Source organism: Megalobrama amblycephala, linkage group LG12 (assembly GCF_018812025.1).
Source record: "Megalobrama amblycephala isolate DHTTF-2021 linkage group LG12, ASM1881202v1, whole genome shotgun sequence".
Taxonomy (NCBI): Eukaryota; Metazoa; Chordata; class Actinopteri; order Cypriniformes; family Xenocyprididae; genus Megalobrama; species Megalobrama amblycephala.
The window spans coordinates 32,449,321-32,473,611 of NC_063055.1; the positions used below are offsets into that span (position 1 = coordinate 32,449,321).

The window sequence follows — 24,291 nt, forward strand, 5'->3', positions numbered from 1 at the left end:
GTGTTTCAAATCGGCAGAGAATGATAAATTGGACAATGTTACATTCTTAGTTACAGGTTAGTTCACCCCAAAATGAAAATTCTGTCTTTAATTACTCACCCACATGTTGTTCCACACCCGTAAGACTTTTGTTTATCTTCAGAACACAAATGAAGAAAGTTTTGATGACAGATTTCCTTCCAATGACTGCCTTTGTTACTACCACGTTTCAAAAACTTCATAAAGAGATCGCAAAACTAATCTATACGAATCGAACAGTTTAGTCTAAATTTTCTGAAGAGAATCGATCACTTGATATGATGAACAGATTTAATTTAGGCTTTTTCTCACATGTAAACTAGGGTGACCATATGCGCCATTCTCCCAGGACGCGTCCTGTCCAGGATTTCTAAATTGCCTAAAATATGGCTTGAGCCCTTGCCTCTTTAATTGTGAAAGTGGTCATATCGATGTGCCCCGCGAACGCGATTTAGGAACGCGATTTCTACACGGAGGTCTGTGCAAGCCACTGTTCTTATTGACATTCTTCATGCAATGCATTAAAATGTTGTCGTATTTGCAATGCTTTGACCGTTCTCTGTAGATCAAGCCTTCTCGCAAGCCACGATCGGTTGATTATGTATAATGCATGCTATTGGTCAAATTATTTTTTAGTTGTTACCTTCCGCAAATATGAAAACAAAACCAAAACTGGGACATTTTATGCAACTTAGAAATCCTGGACAGGACGCGTCCTGGGAGAATGGCGCATATGGTCACCCTAATGTAAACATTGATCAGAGAACAGGAGCAGAAGCTCAACCAAACTTGCTTCACACGTGAGAACAAACCTCTTCTGGAAGCTCAAACGTGCTGCGTAACACACGAGAATGAACCTCATAGTTAAGCAACATGTTTGAGCTTCCAGAAGAGGTTTGTTCTTGTGCGTTATTCAGGTTAGATTGAGCTTCTGCTTATGTTTGTTGATCAATGTTTACATGCGAGTAAAAGCCTTAATTAAATCTGTTCATCAAAACAAGTGACTGATTCTCTTCAGAAAAATTTCTACGCTGAATTCGAATGCTTCTCACTAGATCTTGCAGCAATGTTATTAATTTTGTGGCGAAATCAATTGCTTTCTTTACTAGATCTCCCAGCACTCTGTAGTAATAGTGACGTCTGATCAAGATCAGCTCGTTATCAGCTCATGCTGCACTGACAATGGTCCAAACTGATAAATGGTCCCTGAAGCACAAATGAGTAGCACAGTTTCGTTCCGCTTTCATTACGTTTGCCATTTGACTTTGGGCAACGTTATGGTGGTTACACTAGCGCGAATGTTAACAAGTCAAGTCAAGTCACCTTTATTTATATAGCGCTTTTTACAATGCAGATTGTGTCAAAGCAGCTTTACATTGATAACTGGTACATACTTTTGGCTGCACAGCAGCTCTTCAAGAATAGTGTCAATGCAGGCAGATCAAAGCACTGTTGAATAAATGTCAAGAATACTGTTGAATATCAAATGTCAAGTGTCCCCAACTAAGCAAGCCAAAGGCGACAGCGGCAAGGAACCCAAACTCCAACAGGTGACATCAGGTGGCAAACAGGTGGCAAATAGGTGTTAAAATGGAGAAAAAAAACCTTGGGAGAAACCAGGCTTAGTCGGGGGGCCAGTTCTCCTCTGGCGAACAGTGCTTTGTTACGAATCAGGTTGCTATCGTCTGATAGGATCGCAACATTCTAAGTATTTATTTCAGTTCCATCCAGTTGAGGATCGTATTCATCACCCCGGTATGGACGGTCTGTTGAGGAACTGTGGCACTGGCTGTCGTGTTGATGATGTCTTCACAATGGATGATCCAGTTGACTCGATCTCTGCTGATACTTCAGGGCTGCGTTGTGGTCGTGTCATGGCGCCGGTCCTTGGTCTCAGCTGGATACGGCCTGGATCCGGTTGACTACGGTAAATCTCGGGATAAACAGAAAGACTAATATTAGCGTAGATGCCATTCTTTTTCTGATGTAACAAGTACATCTAGTGTTATTACAAATTTTGGCAGGAAAAACGATCTCAAAATGCGACCATTTATTCGCAGTCTGGAGCTCAATCTCAGTCATGTGTGGAGTAAAATACAGTTTATTAGACAATTAAAAGCTTTACTGAGAACTTTGAAATAGAAAGCAAACATAATACCTCATGGATTTCAGATATAACAAATTATAAAATTACTTTTTCCTGATGCAAATACAATCAGCAGATAATAAAAGTTGTTGATAAAATATAAAAAGTAAAGAACAATGTATTAATTTAATCAATAATTAATCGAAGCAAATGCTAAGTAAAAGTGAAAACTAATGAGATGGATCTCTCTCCTACTGAGTTACATGTAGGTATTGCTTTACCGCAAACATCTTGTTTTCATAATCCTTGGAAGCCAAACTCGAAATCGGAAATTAAAATTAGATTAATCGCATAGGCCTGGGAAAGAGTTACTGGATTTCAAATGGCAAAAATGCATCATAGACAATTGTCTTTATTGCATAAAGGAACAGTTGGCAAGATACAATTAGCTTGATAACATTTATGTGGCAATAATAAATAGTAAGGGTATTTTCTTAATTTCGACAGTACTGAAAGCAGAACTAATAACATCTGAGCTTATCGATACTACGGTCTTTAGCCCCAGGGACTGTTTAATTCCGGCTCCGGTACCCATCCCTACTTACAAGAGAAGCAAAGAAGGCAAGGCAAGGCAATTTTATTTGTATAGCACATTTCATACACAATGGTAACTCAAAGTGCTTTACATAAAGAAGAATACATAATGAATACAAAATAATAAAAATGGAACGCATAAGAAATAGAAATAACAGTAAAAACAGAATTTTGCTATCTGGATGGAAAAGCTAGGAAGTTTCAGGGAGTTTTCTGTTGTCCGTCAGAGCGGATCTAAATGGATCTTCCTCACACAACAGGACCGCTATCTATCTCTACCTGTTAAGGCACTTCGAACTGATACACAAAGTTTCAATCTCCCCTTTTGTCAAGACACCTCAAACTGCGCCACACAGCTCCAGTCCCCCTCCGGAGATACTTAACAAAGCTCAAACTTCCCCTTTGGAAAGTGCCCCAACCAACGTGTTTTGATCAAAATGTGTTAAAGGGTTAGTTCACCCAAAAATGAAAATTCTGTCATTTATTACTTACCCTCAAGCCGTTACACACAAACCTTCGTTATTTTCAGAACACAAATATTTTTGATGAAATCTGATGGCTCAGTGAGGCCTGCATAGCCAGCAATGACATTTCCTCTCTCAAGATCCATTAATGTACTAAAAACATATTTAAATCAGTTCATGTGAGTACAGTGGTTCAAAATTAATATTATAAAGCAACGTTTCGTAGAATGACTCATTTGTATCTCCAGGATAAGTCGCCCCGTTGGCGGTATATATTCATTGAAAAATTGACACAACTTTTGTGGAACATTTATTTGTCCATCTCCCAATTATCATTGATTTGCAGAAAAAAAATGTATATGAGCTATAAAAGCCTGATGTATAAATATGATGCGGAAAAACAACAAAAACATGCACATACAAGTTTGTATATTTTCACACACACACACACACACACACACACACACACACACACACACACACATCTGGATCGCTATCTTCGTGGGGACTTTCCATATGTGTAGACATAATGATTTTTAAACTGTACAAATTATATTCTATCCTTTCACACCGGGATAGGTAGATATATGCAAATCAATGATAATCGAGAAATGGACAAATAAAAGGCTGTTGTCATATTTGATATTTACATTAACATGAAAAGGAGTTTGGCGTGCTGGCCTGAGACGAAAAGAGCAGATGGCATGAAGTCGGATCTTATTTTAACGCCACATTGAATTTGCCGCTTAATATGCCGCCTAAGAAAAATCCAATCCTACCCGACGAGGTGGAGGAGATCAAGAAATCTCTGGACTTCTTGTCGGGGGAGATTTCAACCGTAGCAGCGCAACAGAAGAAAATAATTGATCTGATGGGGGAAATACAAATGTTAAAAAGGCAAAGCTTGGAGAAGGACCGAAAGATCGCTATTCTGGAGACTCGAGTTGCTGACCTCGAGCAATACACCAGAATTAATGATGTGGTTATCAGCGGCCTGAGAACCAAACACCGGAACTATGCTAGGGTGGCTGCAGTTGATGGGCACATTGCTGCCGGAACGAGTGAAGCTTTCGAGGAGGAGAAAGAGTCGCTGGAACAACAGGTGATTTGTTTTTTGGACAGCAAAGGCATCCATGTTGACAGCGGGGACATTAAGGCTTGTCATACCCTGCCGAGCAAAAACAAAACGGCCACTCCATTGGTAATAATCCGGTTCACGAACAGAAAGAAAAAGTCAGCACTCCTCAGACAGGGAAGGAAATTAAAAGGCACCGAAGTTTACATCAACGAACACCTCACCAAGAAAAATGCTGATATCGCCAGGAAAGCACGCATACTCAGAAAACAAAACAAGATCCAGGCAACATGGGCAAGAAATTGTAAAATATTTATCAAACTACATGGGTCGACACCTGAGGCAGCGAAAGTGCTTCTCATTAGTGATATCACTGAGCTGGATAAGTTTGAAGAAGGAATGAATTGAGAGCAACATAGGCCTATATAAGGTAACTGAATACAAACTGATCTGAACTTATCAAACACAATGACCATGACAAACTTGGATAGAAACTTATCTGTTAAATATGAACAACTGAACTTGGAAACTTTTAGATATACAGAACATAAATCACAAGATATTGAAAATGATATTGACCCAGATAATAACTTTTACATTGGTACTCACAACCAGTGTGAATATTACACAGTTGAGCAGTTTAAAAAATACATAAAAATGGATGGCACAATTTCAATTATACATTTTAATAGTAGGAGCCTTATCACAAACTTTTCAAAAATTAAACAGTGCCTAAAACAAGTGGAAAATAAATTCACAGCAATAGCAATAACAGAAACTTGGCTCACGGAAGAACATCATGATTTGGTTGAGATTGAGGGATACAAACTGTTTATCATCAATAGGAAACAATCAATAGGTGGGGGGGTTGCATTATATATTGACCAAAGATATCAATGTAAAATTGTTAATAAAATGTCTTTTGCTTTAGATACAATCATGGAATGCATTACAGTACAAATTGAAATGGAAAAATCTAAAAATATTTTAATTAGCTGTATTTATAGGAAACCGGGATCAAATATTGACATGTTTAATGGAAAAATAACAGAAATATTTAGTAATAGCAATAATAAAAAAATGGTTTTTATTTGCGGAGACTTCAATATTGATTTGCTCAACCCACAAGAACACAACAAAATTACAGAGTTTATTAATTTGATGTATAGTACCGGTTTGCATCCATCAATCACTCGACCAACCAGAATTACAATAAATAGTGCCACATTAATTGATAACATATTTACCAACGTCATTGACTATAAAGTTGAAAGTGGTCTAATAATAAACGATGTCAGTGACCATCTGCCAGTTTTTGCAAACATACATAGCTATACTAGGACCAGGAAAGACAACAAAATATACACAATGACCCGACATAGAACCCAAGAAAACATCAATATATTCAAAGAGGATTTAATGAAACAAGACTGGGGAAAAGTGTATTTAGATAACGTGAATGAAGCCTATGATTCATTTTTGACTGTTGTAATATCACTTTATGAAAAAAACTGTCCTGTAGTAAAGAAAGTAGTAAAACTGAAATCTGATGAAAAACTGTGGATAACTAATGGAATATTAAATGCATGTAAGAAGAAAAATGTATTATATAATGAATTTTTAAAGAAGAGGACAAAAGAAGCAGAAAATAAATATAAGATATATAAAAACAAACTAACCAGAATCATGAGAAGCAATAAAAAGAAGTATTATAGTAAACTACTGGAGGACAACAGAAGCAATTTAAGAAATACCTGGAAAGTGTTGAATGAAATTATCAAGAATAAAAAAGGTAAAACGGAAGACACTAATTATTTTCTGACAAAAGATAATATAGAAGTTAAGGATATGACCTTAGCTGCAAATGAATTTAATGATTTTTTTGTTGGAGTTGGTCCAGGTTTGGCTGAGGGGTTTGCAAAGACCGGCAGTATAAATGATGTGTTAAGCAAGAATGTAAATATTAATGAATCTATGTTTGTTAAGGAAACTGATGAAAAAGAAATTATAGAGATTGTTAAAACATTTAAGAGTAAAAAGTCAACTGACTGGAATGGTATTGACATGTTTATGATAAAAAGTATTATTGGTTGTGTTGTTAAACCTTTAACGCATGTATGTAATCAATCTTTGAAAACTGGAGTTAAAATTAAAATGGCAAAAGTGATACCAATATATAAGGCTGGTGAAAAACATACACTTTCAAACTACAGACCTGTTTCACTGCTCTCCCAATTTTCAAAAATACTAGAAAAAATATTCTCTAAAAGGCTCGATAATTTCATTACTAAACATAATATACTGTGTGATCAGCAATATGGTTTCAGGACTAATAGGACAACCTCACATGCACTTATTCAATTTGTGGAAGAAATAACAACAGCAATAGAACAAAAAAAATATGCAGTAGGGATATTCTTGGATCTTAAGAAAGCATTTGATACAGTAGACCACAATTTTTTGATTATGAAATTACACAAATATGGAATTAGGGGGACTGCACTTTCTTGGTTAAATAGCTACTTACATAGTCGACAACAATATGTTGAACTGCAAAACCATATTTCAAAGTCAAAGAAAATTACTTGTGGGGTCCCCCAGGGGTCAGTGTTGGGACCATTGTTGTTTAACTTGTATATTAATAATGTATGGGAGGTGTCAAAAACACTGAAAACCATTTTGTTTGCTGATGATACTAATTTAATCTGTTCTGGAGAAAATATGGAACAACTCTTGGATACAGTGGAAAATGAATTACAAAAGCTGAAGAGCTGGTTTGATGTAAATAAACTAACACTGAATTTAAGTAAAACTAAATTTATAATTTTTGGTAATCGTGCCACAATTTTAAACAAAAAGCTTATGATAAATGATATTGAAATAGAAAGAGTAAAAGAATTTAAATTTTTGGGAGTAATAATTGATTAAAAATTATGTTGGAAGCCACATATACATTATATCAAGGCTAAAATATCCAAATCAATTGCTATATTGTATAAAATCAATTACCTATTAAATCAACAAACATTGTACATGTTGTATTGTTCCTTCATACTTCCATACATCACTTACTGTTTGGAGGTATGGGGAAACACTTACAAAACTAATACTGAAACAATATTTATCCTTCAAAAGAGAGCCTTAAGAATTGTAAATAAAACCACCTATAGAGCACCAACTACTCCACTGTTTATTAAATTAAAAGCACTAAAATTCAGAGATATTGTTGACTTTAAAACTGCACAAATTATGTATAAAATAAAAAATCAACAGCTATCGAATAGTATTCAAGGGTTGTTTCAAATGAGAGAGAGCAAACATCACTTAAGAGGAACATTTGTATTTAAAAAGAAATTTATAAGAACAAATTCTAAATATCACTGCATCACAACCAAAGGAGTTACTGTATGGAACAGCTGCAGTGAAGAGATGTACAACAATGAGTAACTTTAAAAGATTATTTAAACTGAATATATTAAATGAATATGAAAAGGACTCGAGGTGATAGTAGTGTATACAGGTTCATTGGTTTATATGTTAAGTCTAGTATGGAGGTGTTATTACTTGATTTGCTATAGATAGATGGAAATGAAGAAGGGAAAAAAAAAAAAAGGGAATGTGTGTGTAGGCATGTATGTATGCATCTGTATCTATGTGAATGCATGGGTTTATGTGAATATAAGGTAGGTAGATATATGGTGTATGTAAAGATGTATGTATAAGAGAAGCATCAAATTGTTTTGTATTTAACTAAAGGATAAAAATAGAGAAATGGGGTAGGACTTGAAAAGTTTGTTATGAACTTCTTCCTACTCCTTTTTGAACATGGGAATTTCTATAATAATTTTGGAAGATTGTGCTGAGAAGTATATGATTTAAATTCAGCTGCTATTTTAATTTAATTTTATATACAGTATGTATGCATGTCTGTATATAGTTTCACTCTTGATATCCAGTATCATATATACATGTCAAAGAGTTTGTTCTAGTCAGATTGATGTTTATTCAGTTTGATGATCTTCATGAAGTCAGAACAATGACTATGAACTTTAAACAACACACAATCTTTACTAAATAAACTGAAATGATTACTCATTTCACCACAGCTTTACACAGCCAGCAGAAAGAGAGCAGGTGGAATAAAGATAAGCGATCTGTAACAGTTTCACTGTTGCTGTCCATTGGTCACACCTTAATTTAGCAATTTCTAGTATTGCATTAGTATTGCATCCTTCTCATGAGCATTTATTAATTTTTGACATTTCAGTATGAGTTGAATCTCTTTTTATGGCCCATTTTATCTATAAAATTAAACCTACTTAATAATTATGCATGCCTGAATATAAGGCGTTTTTATTTTGTTTTACTTATAAATGATTAAATACAACATTAATAGCAGTTATTAAGATTAATGTGGTTTGGAATTGGTAAAATGTGCTTGTAAAATATAAACTTGCATAATTATTGTGCATGCACTGTAATACAGATGAACAAATGATAAAGTTGGGTTGCTGAATATACGATCCCTTTCTTCAAAAGCACTTATTGTAAATGATATGATTATAGATTGTAACCTAGATGTGCTGTGTTTGACAGAAACCTGGCTAAAACCAGATGATTACATTACTTTAAATGAGTCTAAACCACAAGATCATGAGCCTCGTCTGAAAGGCAAAGGGGGAGGCATTACTGTAATAGTAATATCTTCAGTATTACTCAAAAGTCTAGTTTCAGATATAATTCTTTTGAAGTGATGGTTCTTTATGTCAGTGATTCCTAACCACATTCCCAGAGGCCCCCAGTACTGCACATTTTGCATGTTTCCTCAATTAAACACACCTGATTCAGGTCATCAGCTCATTATAGCGACTTCAAGACCTGAAATGGGTGTGTCAGACAAAGGAGACTTGCAAAACGTGCACTGTTGAGGGGCCTCCAGGAACATGGTTGGGAACCACTGCTTTATGTAACACTATCTAGTGTAAGTGATAAGTCCCATTTGACATTTGTGCTTGCTACTGTATACAGGCCATCAGGACACCATACAGACTTTATCAAAGAATTTGCTGATTTCTATCAGAGTCAGTACTGGCTGCGGATAAAGCTGTGATTGTTGGTGATTTTTAATATCCATGTAGATAATGAAAAACATGCACTGGGATTGGCATTTTCAGACATTATAAACTCTATTGGAGTTAAACAACACGTGTCAGGAGCAATGATGGGAATAACAGCGTTACTAATGGTGTTACTTTTTTCAGTAACGAGTAATCAAACAAATGACTTTTTCTGTCGTTACAGCACCATTACCGTTACTGACAAAACAAAATGCTGCATTACTATAATTGAGCTCATTGAAGCGGTTTTCAAGGTGTGAGTTTATGTGCTGTTTACCTGTTTCAAACAAATGTATTTGACATTGACTCAGCATGAGATGAGCAAAAGTTGTCAAAGTTAGGTTCCTGAATTTAATGTTTTGTAACCAACAACAGAGCTTATCGAGAGGATACACGGGGTGAAGAAAACGTGTTGAAATCACCAACGGAGATGAGATAGACGAAGACTACAGTGAAGAAGAGCAAGAGTGCTAGAGGAAGACAGAACATGGGTAAAAAAAAAATAATGACCCAACAAATTTTAGAGAGTTGACTGCATGTCATGTTTGCAATTGGTTCAAGACACATTTACCTTCAGATCTTTATTTGTTAAAGAGACTGTCCATGTCCTGATCAATGGCTTGTTTAGTGTGACTCAAAATGAGAAATAACTGAATGAAGTCTTTGTGTTTAATGCATGAATCTGGAGTAAAAGATTCACACTTGCATGATCAGAATCAGCTTTCTAACTTGTTTTCTGCTGATATCAACTGAGAATCAGCATCCCAAACGGGACCGGTGTGGGTGGATGAGGATCCGTGGTCTGTAACAGATTCACTAACAGCTTTCACCAGCACAAAACTTTCCAGTTTTTTGGAATTGCATTCTCATGCTAATTTACCCTGTTTAGTAAATCTGCTGATTAAAGAATTAAATACAATGTGAATTTCTAATTATTAAAAGTGTCATCAGGTATGAATTCCTTAACAACATGTACTAATAGTGTACATTAATGTGTTAATGGGTCAAAGACACGTATTTCAGCTTCCAGCTCATTATTAAGTAATTTATCATTGTGGTTATGATTATGGTTGACAACCCTACTAATATCACTTATTACTTAACAATTAGTTAATAGTCATATGCCTCAACAAGTAAAATCATTACACAATGATACCTTTGCAAATCATTAGATAATGATTAAAGTAGACAATTGAAAGATGAAATACATGGCTTCGAACAATTGTGGTATTACTTCTGTGGTGTTTTTTTCTGAGAGTCATGTGATTTAGAGAGATCAGACATCTCAGTAACATGCAGATCCTTTCTGATTGGCTGACACTCAACTTGCGTAACATGAGTACACTTATTTAAGCCCACAACTTAGTGGAAAAATAATACATCAAGAGTTCAAGAAAACAAGACACATCTCTGATATACTATCCAGCAGAAACACTCAGTTTGCTGTTCGGAGCACATTTCCTGAGGTTTGACTTTTCTACATTTACATTTATTTCACTTTTAGCCGACTAAAACCCATTTAGTCATTTTTGATTTGTGGGGCATTCTGGGAATATTAGTTCTGTTGGAAAATTCCCAGAAAAGAGCTTAGTTTTAATTTTTTATTGTTTTTATAGTTTTCATTTTTATTTATTATTATTTGGTTATTCAGAACGCAGCCTATATTTTATGTTGTTCAGTGAATTAATGATGCTAAAATGCTTAATGCAGAAGCGCTTAACGTGTTTAATGCATTCAACAGTAGCTAATGTTGGAGGATACGCCTCATCGATGATCAAGCAGAACATGATTAAGTCATTTTGAAAAGTGATTATTTTTGGAAGACTTTTATTTTTGACGGGTGTTGAGGCTGTTGCATGTAGAAGTGTGTGTTGAGTCGTGTTCGAGAAGGTTAAAGGATGTAATCACTGTTTTCATGAACTTTGACCCGTGTTTCACAGTTTAAGAGTTTTTTTTCTTCGTAACGCTTTTTCACGTGGATTGCATTAGCTGCAGTAACACGAGAACTGTTAGTGCTTATAAATCTGCTTGATTAGAGACAATTGGAAATATTTGTTAATTTTTTTTACAGACTTTTGTACTTCTTACGTTTTGATTGAGAAGCAGTTATGGATTAATTAGATGCACAGATTGCAATTATCTTGGCTGATTGTGATGTTTTTTGTAAGTGTGACCTGTCAGTGCTGATTTTTGCCAATTCTGATTTTCTTTCTAAGAACTATTATTGACAGCATAACACAAATCTACTTTTCTTCAATGCAAAATTTAATTGTCATAAAATGTTATTAAACATTACAATGTTCTACAGTATGTGCATTGTAAATCTGTTAATCATTCAAACGAGGGAACATTGTGCACATGATTTAGCGAATGATCATGTGGGGGGCTCCATACGTTATTGCCTGTGTGAATGTATTCAATGTTATTGTATGACTGTCATCAGCGTTGGTCAGTGCAGTGAATCAATGCCATTGAAACTGTTAATAATACAGCTCAGCTGACCCTTGTAAAGTGGAGATGAAAGTTAAAATAATCAACACCTTGTTTCATCACATCTATCTTTGAATGAATCCGCGTTCATTGAATGAACGGTTTGATGATTTGCTCAAAGACAGTCCCAATGTAACTGCACTGAGGGACAGTCTCTCTAGAACACACAAAGGCAAGCATTGCTGATACTGGAGAAATATCAGCAGAAAGCCTCTCGTCAAGTGAGATTCAAGGTTTGGAACTAACTGTTATACATAACAATAGCCTAATGAGCTTATTGTCAGGTTTATGTTCTGTTATGTGGACCCTTATTTTGACACTCTTTTCTGTTTACTTCATTTCCTGTTTCAATTCTCTGTTTAGTTTTGTTTTCATGCCCGCTGACCACATCGTAACAATTATTCATATAGTAATAAATAATAAATGCAGATAATACAGCATATCACGCTACTGAGCCACTCAAAATTACCGCAAGGGTCGAGTTCTCGTTGGCCTGATTGTGTTCAGCTGTTCCTCATGTGCTCTGCTCCCGTTATATCGTGCTTCCTTCCCTCATGTCTTTGCTGGTTTGTTGAGTTCATTGTGTTTCTCACAGATCTTGTCAGTCAGTGCTGGATTTAGTTCCCTGAAAGGTTGCAGGTATATTTTTACATGAACAAAACCACCTTGAGGTAGTGCACTTGATCAAAAGCTTCTGAGATTATTGCATTATGAAAGTATGAAAAACTGCAAAAACAAACAAAAAAACAGTACAACCTTTTCTATAAGTAAAATCTTTTTTTTTTTATTTCTTACAAAGTGTGCGAAAAGGATTAGTTCACTTCAGAATTAAAATTTCCTGATAATTTACTCACCTCATGTCATCCAAGATGTTCATGTCCTTCTTTCTTCAGTTGAAAAAAAATGATCCAGGATTTTTCTCCATATAGTGGACTTGAAGGTCCAAACAGCAGTTTAAATGCAGCTTCAAAGAGCTCTACATGATCCCAGATGAGGAATAAGGGTCTTATCTAGAGAAACGATTGTTCATTTCCTAAAAAAATAAAACAAATCTGCTCTTTAACCACTTGCACTGGCTCTGTGATCCACCAAGTACAAACTATATAAAAACATTGTTTGTAAACATTGATCTACTGGTTCATGTCACAAAAATACAAATCTTTGTAATAATTATTTGTGTATAATTGTGTTTTAAATCTAGTCAGAGTTCCAGTGTTCTCTGAGAAACGATGGCGGTCTGGACTGTCTATCTGTCTCTCGGTCTTCTGGTCGCTTTGAATGCTTCAGGTAAAACTATTATTCCACGTCTCACATCAGAACTGTTATTTTAACATGAATTGAAGCACATCTGGGACTCTGAAATGACGAATCAGAAGCAGGAATGATCTAATACAGTATGTGCACCTGAGTTTGTCTCTGAATTATTATGATGATATTAAGACAATAAAACAACAATAATTATATCATTATATCAGCTAAAGTTGTTGATTCTTATGAATGATATTATATTATTAATTTTGACAATAATATATGCCTGTTAATTTGCAGTATATATTTATTAGTAGTTGTAGTATCACTACTGCTAGCAGTTCTGTTTTAAAACTGTGTATTTCTTTCTTTTTAAGTGGAAACACGTCCTGTTGGAGGTAAACCTTGTAGCGGTAAGTCTTCTCTTGTCTTCTTCTCTTGTCAGTATGTCTAGTACAGTACAAAAGTCCAAAACCAGTGCATTTCTCCACCTTAACAAGTGTGTGTAACACCTGATGATCATGTTCTCCAGCATGCTTTAAAATGTTTTAAAGAGTATATTGGAAACTATTTTAACTCCTTTGTTTATTTAAGGTACACTATGTAGCTTTTTTTGTTCAAAATAAACAAAAATTAAAAAATGAGTCAATACATCATCAATCCCTCTTACAAAATATGATTCACTGATTCACTGTGTTAAGTCTATTAGAAGTGTTTATATTTTAGACCTGTCAGAACAGTTTTCCGACATACATCACTCGCCCATGTGTGTCTCGTCACATCCGTAAATAGAGAAAAGTTGCTCCGGCCGCTTTGACGCGTGTCTGGTGTGGGAGTGGAACAGGTTAGCTGTCACAAGAGCAAGAAAGAAAGAGATGGAGCAGCTGAATCTCCAACCTCTGGAGAATCGCCTGTTTTAAACAAACACCGAACAGAGGAGAGTCTGCTGGACAAAGGAGAACGTGACAGAGCTCGTAATAAAACAAGAATAAACATTAGCTCGGCTTTAGATGACGAGAACTGATGGATTTTAAATGTTGTAAAAGTGACACAATGATTAAGGAGTTTTTGAGGTATTTAATTACAGGACCAGATAGACTGCCATATGTAGCTCTCTAACAGAGTTCACTGTACAGCATCTTTTGTGAAGCGTCGCCTTCATCTCTATAGTCATGTGAAACCAAAGCACAACTGAAACAATGCTGCATGCCAATTTGTTTTTTTAACCGATAAAGGGCCAAAAGTTACATAGTGTACCTTTAAATGAAAGTTATTCATATAATTACGTGAAAGGTCATTAAAGGTAACAACATAATAACAAACAAAACTTCCATTTAACAGTCTGTAAGGCAGGATGGACTGCCTATGGATGCAGATGCTTCAAGTTTTTCAACGCGCCAAAATACTCGTGGGATGGAGCCGAGGTATGATACATTCAGATTCTGATATGATATGAAATAATAAGAATATTTTTGGATTAACTCTGTAAACATCTGTGACACCTGTCAGTTATCACAGGAAAGTCATTTCAACTTGTTCCTCGGGTTAAAAACAAAAATATATGTTAACAGTAAAGAAATTACGTTAACACTTTAGAATACTGATCCTTCCTTAATGAATAACTACACAGGAACAAATGAGTAATGCATTATTAACACTCTAGTAACTACTATTAACTAACAAGAAACTCTGATGAATGAATTAGTAAGTAATAGTGCTCAGTTGTAGGTGGTAGTTCACTATTAACTAATCAGTAACTACTGTTTTTCATTCCTCCCAGAGAACTACTAAGAAATACTATATACAAGTTCATAATTAACATGAATAATGTATAATGTATACTAAGTATAAGTATTACTAAATCCTTCAGAAGGAATTACTAATTATTTGGATCAGTATTCTAAAGTGAAAAACATGATAACTCTCTAGTAACTACTGAAGTCTTTGTAAACCATGTTTTTGTATGTTTTTGTACAGTAATTCCTTCTGATGTATTTGGTAACACTTAAGTAATTACTAGTGGGTTAAAATGATCTTCACTTTAGAATACTGATCCAAATAAGAAGTAGTTACTTTAGAGTTATATAGTAACTCTTCAGTTATTACTATCCAATACTTTACGAAAACCTCAAAAGTTTACAAGACCTCAGTAGGTCCCACTTTATATTAAGTGGCCTTAACTACTATGTACTTACATCAAAAATAAGTACAATGTACTTATTGGGTTCATATTGAATTGCAAAACACTTTTGCTGCTATTGAGGTGGGTTACGGGTAAGGTTAGGGAAAGCTTTGGTGGTATGGGTAGGTTTAAGGGTAGGGGTAAGGTGTAAGGATGGGTCAACTGTGTAATTATAAATGTAATTACAGAAATTAATTACAGATGTAATTACATGCAGGTGTTTTTAAAATATAAGTACAATGTAAAAACATGTATGTACACAATAAGTGCATTGTATCAAATTATTAATTTAAATGTAAGTACATAGTAGTTAAGGCCACTTAATATAAAGTGGGACCCCTCAGTAGTTACTAGAGAGTTATCATGTTTCTCACTTTAGCATACTGATCCAAATAATTAGTAATTCCTTCTGAAGGATTTGGTAATACTTCAGTCATTACTAGTGGGTTACCAAGACCTTTACTCTAGAATTAATTATACGTTATGCATTATTCACATTAATTACGAAACATGTATATAGTAGTTCTTAGTAGTTCTCTGGGAGGAATGAAAAAACACTAGTTTCTGATTAGCTAATAGTGAACTACTAAGCACTATTACTTACTAATTCATTCATCAGAGTTTATTGTTAGTTAATAGTAGTTACTAGAGTGTTAATAATGCATTACTCATTTGTTCCTGTGTAGTTATTCATTAATGAAGGATCAGAATTCTAAAGTGTTACCGAAATTACAGAGCGCCAGGATGTGAACATACATTGTGATAATACTGAAACATCATAATGGTTTGAAAATACAGAAATATTTCATGTTACACAACACATTTCATGTTATCATGAGAGGTATCACTTAAAAACTTAACTCATCTATGTGAAGTTATATCTAATCTATATACAGTATAACCAGAACCTTTTCTAGAAAAGTAGTCCCACCTCAAATGGCAGATATTATATTTCACAGGTAAAATAATAAACAAAAAATAAAGAGCACAGCGAGTAAACATTATTTCGACGGTAACTGAAAGGCATGTCACAGATTTTGGAATATTAATTTCTTTGTGTTTGCTCATGTCTCCATCTCTACAGTTTGGGTGTTTGAACCATAATGGGAACCTTGCTTCTGTACAACAGCCATGATGAGTACATCTTTATACAGAAGCTGATTAGACAAACAACTCATGCATCAACACCTGCCTGGATCGGAGGCCATAAGGGTGTATGCAATCATTTTTCAATCATACTTTCTGTGCTATTGGGCATTTACCATTACATTTACATTAAAACTCATTTAATACATTTTTCAAAACACATGAACATAGATGTGTTTTTATCATTTATTTTTGGTCCTCAGAACAGTTAGTTTAGTGCATTGGACAGCCATGAGAGGCACCACTCACCATGATGATGTCATACTCCAGTGTTTGTATCGTGAAACTCGATGTGAAATAGTGAGGCTGATAGAGATAACTGAGTGATTTAACCCTTTCTTACATAGTTTTACATATTCTTTACTGATACCCTTTCTGTGGAAATAATTTCTGTTTAGATTTCTGACATGTTTAAAGTGGGGTTAGAGTTCATGAGGAATCATCTTTTAGATAAATAAAGATAAAACGAAGCCATGTAAAGCTGTGGACATAAACACAATGCTGTTTTTTCTCTTCTGTTCACAGTATTATCGTTGGTTCTGGAGTGATGGATCCAAAATGAACTATCAAATATGGTCGCCTGGAAAACCCAGTTCCACGGTAAAGATGAGCGCTGCATTGAGATGAACTCTGTCAGTAAGTAACTTCTGTTAATGCTCATGAAATAACATGATAAATGATCCATCAATCTGAATTGTGTTAGACCATCCATCAGAAGATTAGCAGAATACTGCTTCATGTCATACTGTATATCCAGAAGCTAGAAAATAACTTTTTCATCACAGTTAAAAATGTTTTGTGAACATTCATCACGGAAACATTGTTGCTGATTGTTTTCTAGACATCAAATACTAATATTTCTGTGTCTACCATACTAAATAAACATTATTTAGTTTTTTCATAATACACAAATGATAAAAACAACTATATTTGTTCTGTCTTTCAACAGATGGCAACTGGAATGATGAAGACTGTAAAGTAGCTAAAGCCTATGTGTGTGCGTACTGAAACAGCATGTGAAGAATCAATGTAGAAGAAACAAGCTACTTTGATTCATTTACTTTCCATTAGAAATATTTAATGGAGGCTAATAAATGTGTTAAAAAGGTTAATTTTGTTTGTTTTATTTTTATTTATTTGTTTGTAAATAATAAGTTAATTACTCAGTTACACCTGTGAAACATCATTTTATAATTATCACTCCACGGTCTCTCTCTTTTCACACCAGGGGCGTCGCACGTGCCCCAGTAAAATGTTCCTAATAAATGATTTTTCTGATCAGGTAGATTACAGTAAACGTCTGAAAATAGGCTTTCTGATTCATAAAACGTTATCATTTACATTAGTTTAATTATTTAAAATATGAAGGCTGTTTGCATCTGTAACATATGGGATGTGACAACGGAGTGGGAGATCCAAATCTGAGCTTTATTAACAGTAGAGCGTAGTCAAACAGGCAGTAGGTCGATCACCAGCAAACAGATATAAGGTAAGGCAAAAGGGTAATCCAAAAACACAGGCTAGGCTAGGCTAGGCAAGGAACACGAAGACAAGGGTAAACAACGGCTAAACAAAACTCCGCCAGGCAACACAGCGACTATTTATACACAGGCACAAACAAGATAACGAGTTAACAAGGGGGCGTGGTCCAATGAGTGTCCATGGCAACAAACAAGGGAAGCAGCAGGGAAACATGAGGTCCACAAACTGAGGATATACAGGGGACACAGACAGGGAACAGGACAGCATCGCTGAAGCAAAAACGCAGAATCCTGGACTTGTTTGGAGGAATAAACCTGCAGAAATGAAAAATGAATAAATGAATAAATAAATCAATGAAAAAATCAATAAGTAAATAAATGTGATAATAGGGAAATAAATAAATGAATAAACGACCTGATGAAATATGATTCATTTTTAATCAAATTAATTTTTCCCCCTTAATTTATTATTTTCTGCTTTTATGTTTTAATTATTTATAATTGTATTTATTTATTCTTTTATTTTTCCATTTATTTTATATTTCCGCCCTTAATTTATTATTTTCTGCTTTTATGTTTTAATTATTTCTAATTTTATTTATTTATTCTTTTATTTTTCCATATATTTTATATTTACTTATTTATAAATTCATTTATTTTTTTATATTTATTTTTTTATTCCAATAAGTATTTATTTACAGATTTATTTATTTTAACATTTATTTGTTTCAACTTTTTTTTTAAATTTATTTTCATATTTATTCTTACATTTCTTTGTTATGTATGATAATTCCAGCCAGCAATGACACGTGGGGCCCAGATGGGTTAACTACGGGTTCCATGGGTACTGTGTGGGCATGGGCTTTGGCTGGGTGAATTCAGCGGGTCCCATGTAGGTTTTGTAGTACGAGTCCCACATAGGAAGCCCATATGAGCTGATTACATGGGCCCCATAAGGGACAGGCATGGGCCAAGTGGGCATGGGTTTGATCTGGGAACACATATATGGGTCTTGCATGGCATATTTATGAGCCAAGTGGGCATGGGTTTGAACTGGGAATGCACATATGGGTCCTGCATAGAATTTTTATGGGCCAAGTGGGCATGGGTTTGAACTGGGAACACATATATGGGTCTTGCATGACATATTTATGGGCCAAGTGGGCATGGGTTTGATCTGGGAACACATATATGGGTCTTGAATGGCATATTTATGGGCCAAGTGGACATGGGTTTGCACTGGGAATGCACATATGGGTCCTGCATAGAAATTTTATGGGCCAAGTGGGCATGGGTTTGAACTGGGAATACATATATGGGTGTTGCATGACATATTTATGGGCCAAGTTGGCATGAGTTTGAACTGGGAACACATATATGGGTCTTGCATGACATATTTATGGGCCAAGTGGGCATGGGTTTGATCTGGGAACACATATATGGGTCTTGAATGGCATATTTATGGGCCAAGTGGCCATGGGTTTGAACTGCGTACATATAAACCGGTCCTGCATGGCATATTTATGGGCCGAATGGGCATGGCTTTGATCTGGGAACACATATATGGGTCCTGCATGGCATATTTATGGGCCAAATGGGCATGGGTTTGGGTAATTGGTTCAGGTCCAGCAATATTATGTAATGCTCATCTACAAACAAGCATCAAAAATAAAATAAAATGTTAATTTTATTTAAGAGTAAATAAAGCTTGCTTAGACAAATCCAAATTAAACCCTGCGGCTCATGACGACACATTGATGTCCTAAGACACGAAACGATCGGTTTGTGTGAGAAACCGAACAGTATTTATATCATTTTTTACCTCTAAAACACCACTATGTCCAACTCCGTTCATGACTCCTTTAGTGATGTCTGATCGCGCTCTGACAACGGAAGTGATGTCTCGCGCATATACTTCAATGAGTGTCAGACATCACTGCCGCTGTCAGAGCACGATCAGACTGACAGACGGCAGCGGTTGGAGTTAAAAATCATCATTTGTGTTCTACTGAAGAAACAAAGTCACCTACATCTTGGATGCACTGGGGGTAAGCAGATAAACATAAAATTTTCATTTTTGGGTGAACTATCCCTTTAATACGAACTTTTGTAGATGTCTGACAGAAATAAAGTCAGTCTGGTTAGTAATAAGTGAAGCTAATGTTGTTTGTGGAGTTGTTTAATCAGATCTTGAGAGATGTAATGTATTTTATCTTCAGTTGATTTCATCCAAGGCTGTGGCTGGAAGTAGTTCTTGTGTTTCTCTTTCCTTTCTTTCCTAAATGTAAACAGCAGTGTCTCTCTCATTGTTACAGAGTGTAATATAATTATATAATACTATTACTAATATAATACTACTAATAAACTAATATAATATTACTAATATAATACTATTAATTGCAATAGTCTGGTGCACTTCTCACATCCAACAAGATGCATGGAATAAAAAATCAGTAATTTAGAAACAAAACCAGCAACACTTGTGGCGTGAAGGGATCAGAAATAAACAAAAAAACTGGAGCTATATATCAACTTTATTTTGCCAAAAAATAAAAACCTTTCATTGTTACATACATTAACATCTAGTGGAAGTATTTTCCATTACTTTATGTTAGCTTAAATAACATTAAAATCTTGCACTGAACAACACTGTACTGAACAAATACAATCCCTGAATACATTTGTACTCTCTTCTGTTTCTTGACAGACACCTGCAGCGCTTGTGCTCACATAGCTGAGACACATTTGTCCAAGATGCCGTTTGAGCATCGGTAACGTGTAATGGCTGCATCGGACGCGTTTCGGTGGTTTAAATCGGCGCTCATGACTTAAAGTCGAGTGCTTTTACTGTAATTTAGGCAAGCACGCTCATAATAGAAGTGACGCGGTTGAGAGGCGGCTCATGGTTGCATAGCAATGACAGACGCCACTGGAGCGAAAGCGCTTTGGAAAGGAGAACGCGGCGCGGCCGCTTATGTGACGCGATATGTGAATGCCCCTTAGAACGGTGACTTTTTCTTTGCATTCAGACAGGTAGCAACTAGAGAATAATAATAATAATTTAGCGGGCCGGATTATGTTTTATTTTTGAGATCAGTTGCGGGCCGGGTAGAGGGGGTTGGCGGGCCGTAAATGGCCCGCGGGCCGGCAGTTTGAGGCCACTGCCTTAAATGAATGGTTGGGCTTACCTTGCATGAATTGCCCAGTTAGGACCAACATAAGATCCTTACAGAGCCCACTTTAAGCCCATATGGGCATTCACGGTTGAATCCTGGTGCAAGCCCCTTTAAACCCCTTTAGGCAGGTGGGGCCCAAATGGGTCTGACACAAATTGCCCAGTTAAGACCCACATAAGACCCTTACAGATCCCACTTAAAACCCACCTGGGCATCCATGGCTGGCCCCATGTGGATCCCGGGTGCAAACCCACTTTAAACCCCTTTGGGCAGGTGGGCCCCAAATGGGTCTGACATGAATTGCCCAGTTAAGACCCACATAAGACCCTTACAGATCCCACTTAAAACCCACCTGGGCATCCATGGCTGGCCCCCATGTGGATCCCGGGTGCAAACCCACTTTAAACCCCTTTGGGCAGGTGGGGCCCAAATGGGTCTGTCATGAATTGCCCGGTTAAGACCCACATAGACCCTTACAGATCCCACTTAAAACCCGCCTGGGCATCCACGGCTGGCCCCCATGTGGATCCCGGGTGCAAACCCACTTTAAACCCTTTTGGGCAGGTGGGCCCCAAATGGGTCTGACATGAATTGCCCAGTTAAGACCCACATAAGACCCTTACAGATCCCACTTAAAACCCGCCTGGGCATCCATGGCTGGCCCCCATGTGGATCCCGGGTGCAAACCCCCTTTTAACCCCTTTGGGCAGGTGGGGCCCAAATGGGTCTGTCATGAATTGCCCGGTTAAGACCCACATAAGACCCTTACAGATCCCACTTAAAACCCACCTGGGCATCCATGGCTGGCCCCCATGTGGATCCCGGGTGCAAGCCCACTTTAAACCCCTTCAGACTGGTGGGCCCCAAATGGGTCTGACATGAATTGCCCAGTTAAGACCCACATAAGACCCTTACAGATCCCACTTAAAACCCATCTGGGCATCCACGGCTGGCCCCCATGTGGATCCCGGGTGCAAACCCACTTTAAACCCCTTTGGGCAGGTGGGGCCCAAATGGGTTTGGCATGAATTGCCCAGTTAGGACCCACATAAGACTCTTACAGATCCCATTTAAAGCCCATCTGTGTAGCCATGTTGCAAAGCCCACTTTGGACCCCTTTGGGCAGGTGGGGCCCAAATGGGTCTGACATGAATTGCCCAATTAAGACCCATGCAGTACCCTTACAGGTCCCACTTTTAGTACGTCTGGGCTTCCACGGCTTGCCCCAGTGTGGATCCCGGGTGCAAGCCCATAATGGGGCCCACATTTGCCGCCCATGAAGCCCTCATCTGGGCCCCACATGTCATTGCTGGCTGGGAGGTAAATATCCCAGATCATGTCCGAGTCTGTAAACGGCCGTAAACAAGAGGCCAGAAACGCTGAAGACGGACGCGAAGAGGAGAAAATTCTGTAGGAGGCAGAGCAGCTCACTGTTCACGATGCTCGAAATATAGGAAGAAAATATAAATATTGAATTAGGGGTGAAGGGTTATATGAATGCATCTCTAAAAGGAATTACTGTCTTCAGAAAAAAATCGATGGCAATGGCATTTTATTTTCCTCTTACCTCCAAATAAAGTAGCTAATTATTAGCGCAGTTCAGCTTTGTTTACAGCGGTAACCTAGGAAACACTGTATCACTGCTGCTCCATAAGCGCCACCTGCTGTCAGAGAGTGAATTTGCGTCTCATTCAGCCTGCTGTTTTTGTTTCAAGCTTTTTTGTGTAGCATAAAATTTCACAAAGATAAAGTCAGACCGTTGTGTTTTTGCTTTAAATCTTGAAATTAAATCTCAATTAATCATCTCAATTAATTCAAATAAAAAAAACTGCTCATGCAATGTGATAGCATCTTTGTTTGGATTGTAATTAAAAAGCAGTGGTTCCCTCTAATTTGAAATGGCTATGTATTTTTGTCTATAATAATAATAATAATAATAATAATAATAATAATAATAATAATAATAATAATAAATATCTGCAACCAGTATGAGAATTCGGCCAATTTGCTTGTAAAAATAAATAAATAAATCAGAATCTAAATTGGCCACGAAAAAAATACTAAATACAATCTGGGCTGTCTTTTTCCATCAAGTAGATCTTGTCTTTCATAAAGGTTCGAGGTCAGGGATCTTGGGCTTAAAAAGGTTGGTGACCACTGCTATATACTGTAGCTCCACTGTGGTTTTTAACAAATTTTCCACAAAAAAAAAAAAAAAAAAAAAAAAAAAATTTCAAAACACCCCCCCCCCCCCTCTGTTTTTTTCACAAATTGCACCCTGCCTATAATAAGTGTTTATTTTCGGACTATTTTAGTCCAGCGGGTCGCCACCGCTGTGGAGTAGCACAGGACCTGGGTGACTCGTCCATAGTCATAAACGGAGAGAAGTAGTGCCGGTTACAATGTTCTTCCGCAAGACGCATGCAGTTACTTTGTTCAATGACAATAAAGTTGAATCTAATCTAACCAATCTGATGACTGTTGATACAAAAGGAGGCACATGGAGTTAACGGTCAGGAAAACCAGCTGAGTGAAGAAGTTTTTGTGTTTGTTACTGTCTGTGTGAACTCTAACAATTAAGCTGGTGTTCTGAAAAGGTCTCAAAAAAAAAAAAAAAGAAAAAAAAATCTGGATTTTGGAGTTAGTTGAATCAATGTTAAAATGATAAAGTTATTTTTCAATAGACATATTTTTTGTTTTTGTGTGAAAAGAGGGTGGGTGGTGGCAGTGGGGCTCATTGGGTGCTCAGCACCCCTAAAGCTCTGACCCTAGAATCGCCCCTGGTAGTATCTGATATGAATTAACTAAGGTTACAAGTTTAATGTAGCGAATTTGTCAATAACATATCTGCGGTAAAACCTAATATAATAAAAGTGCCATATAAGAAAGAACATTCTCTAATATGTATAATATCAAATCTGTTTATAAGAAATGTAGCAGTTCATTATTTTAAACGCTTTCATGTATTTTAAACGCGCTTCACTGCGCGCTCAGGTGATTCATTCATGTTCACGCGCGCGGCGTGGGAAGGGGTCTCCTACCTGTGCTAGTGGGTATTTACCAAGAGATATTAATGTATGGAGTCATGTCGAGAAAACAGTTCTGGTAAGCATCGATGCACATTTACATTTGTTGTATTTTTACTTAGGAGATGCTTATCAAGGAACTTGTTAACTTCACGTGGCTGCCGTGAACCCGGCGTTCTTGGCTTGTC

The 24,291-nt window shown here is 36.5% G+C and overlaps 1 protein-coding gene across 1 annotated transcript in view; it reads left to right on the forward strand.

The window, feature by feature from the left end:
* Window positions 1-10,718: 10,718 nt before the first annotated feature.
* The window catches only part of LOC125279297 (ladderlectin-like), a 33,146-nt gene continuing 19,573 nt past the window's right edge, over window positions 10,719-24,291 (forward strand). The window contains exon 1 of the mRNA XM_048208805.1: window positions 10,719-10,820. The gene's annotated coding sequence lies outside the window, so the exon portion shown is untranslated. The remainder of the gene's footprint in view (window positions 10,821-24,291) is intronic.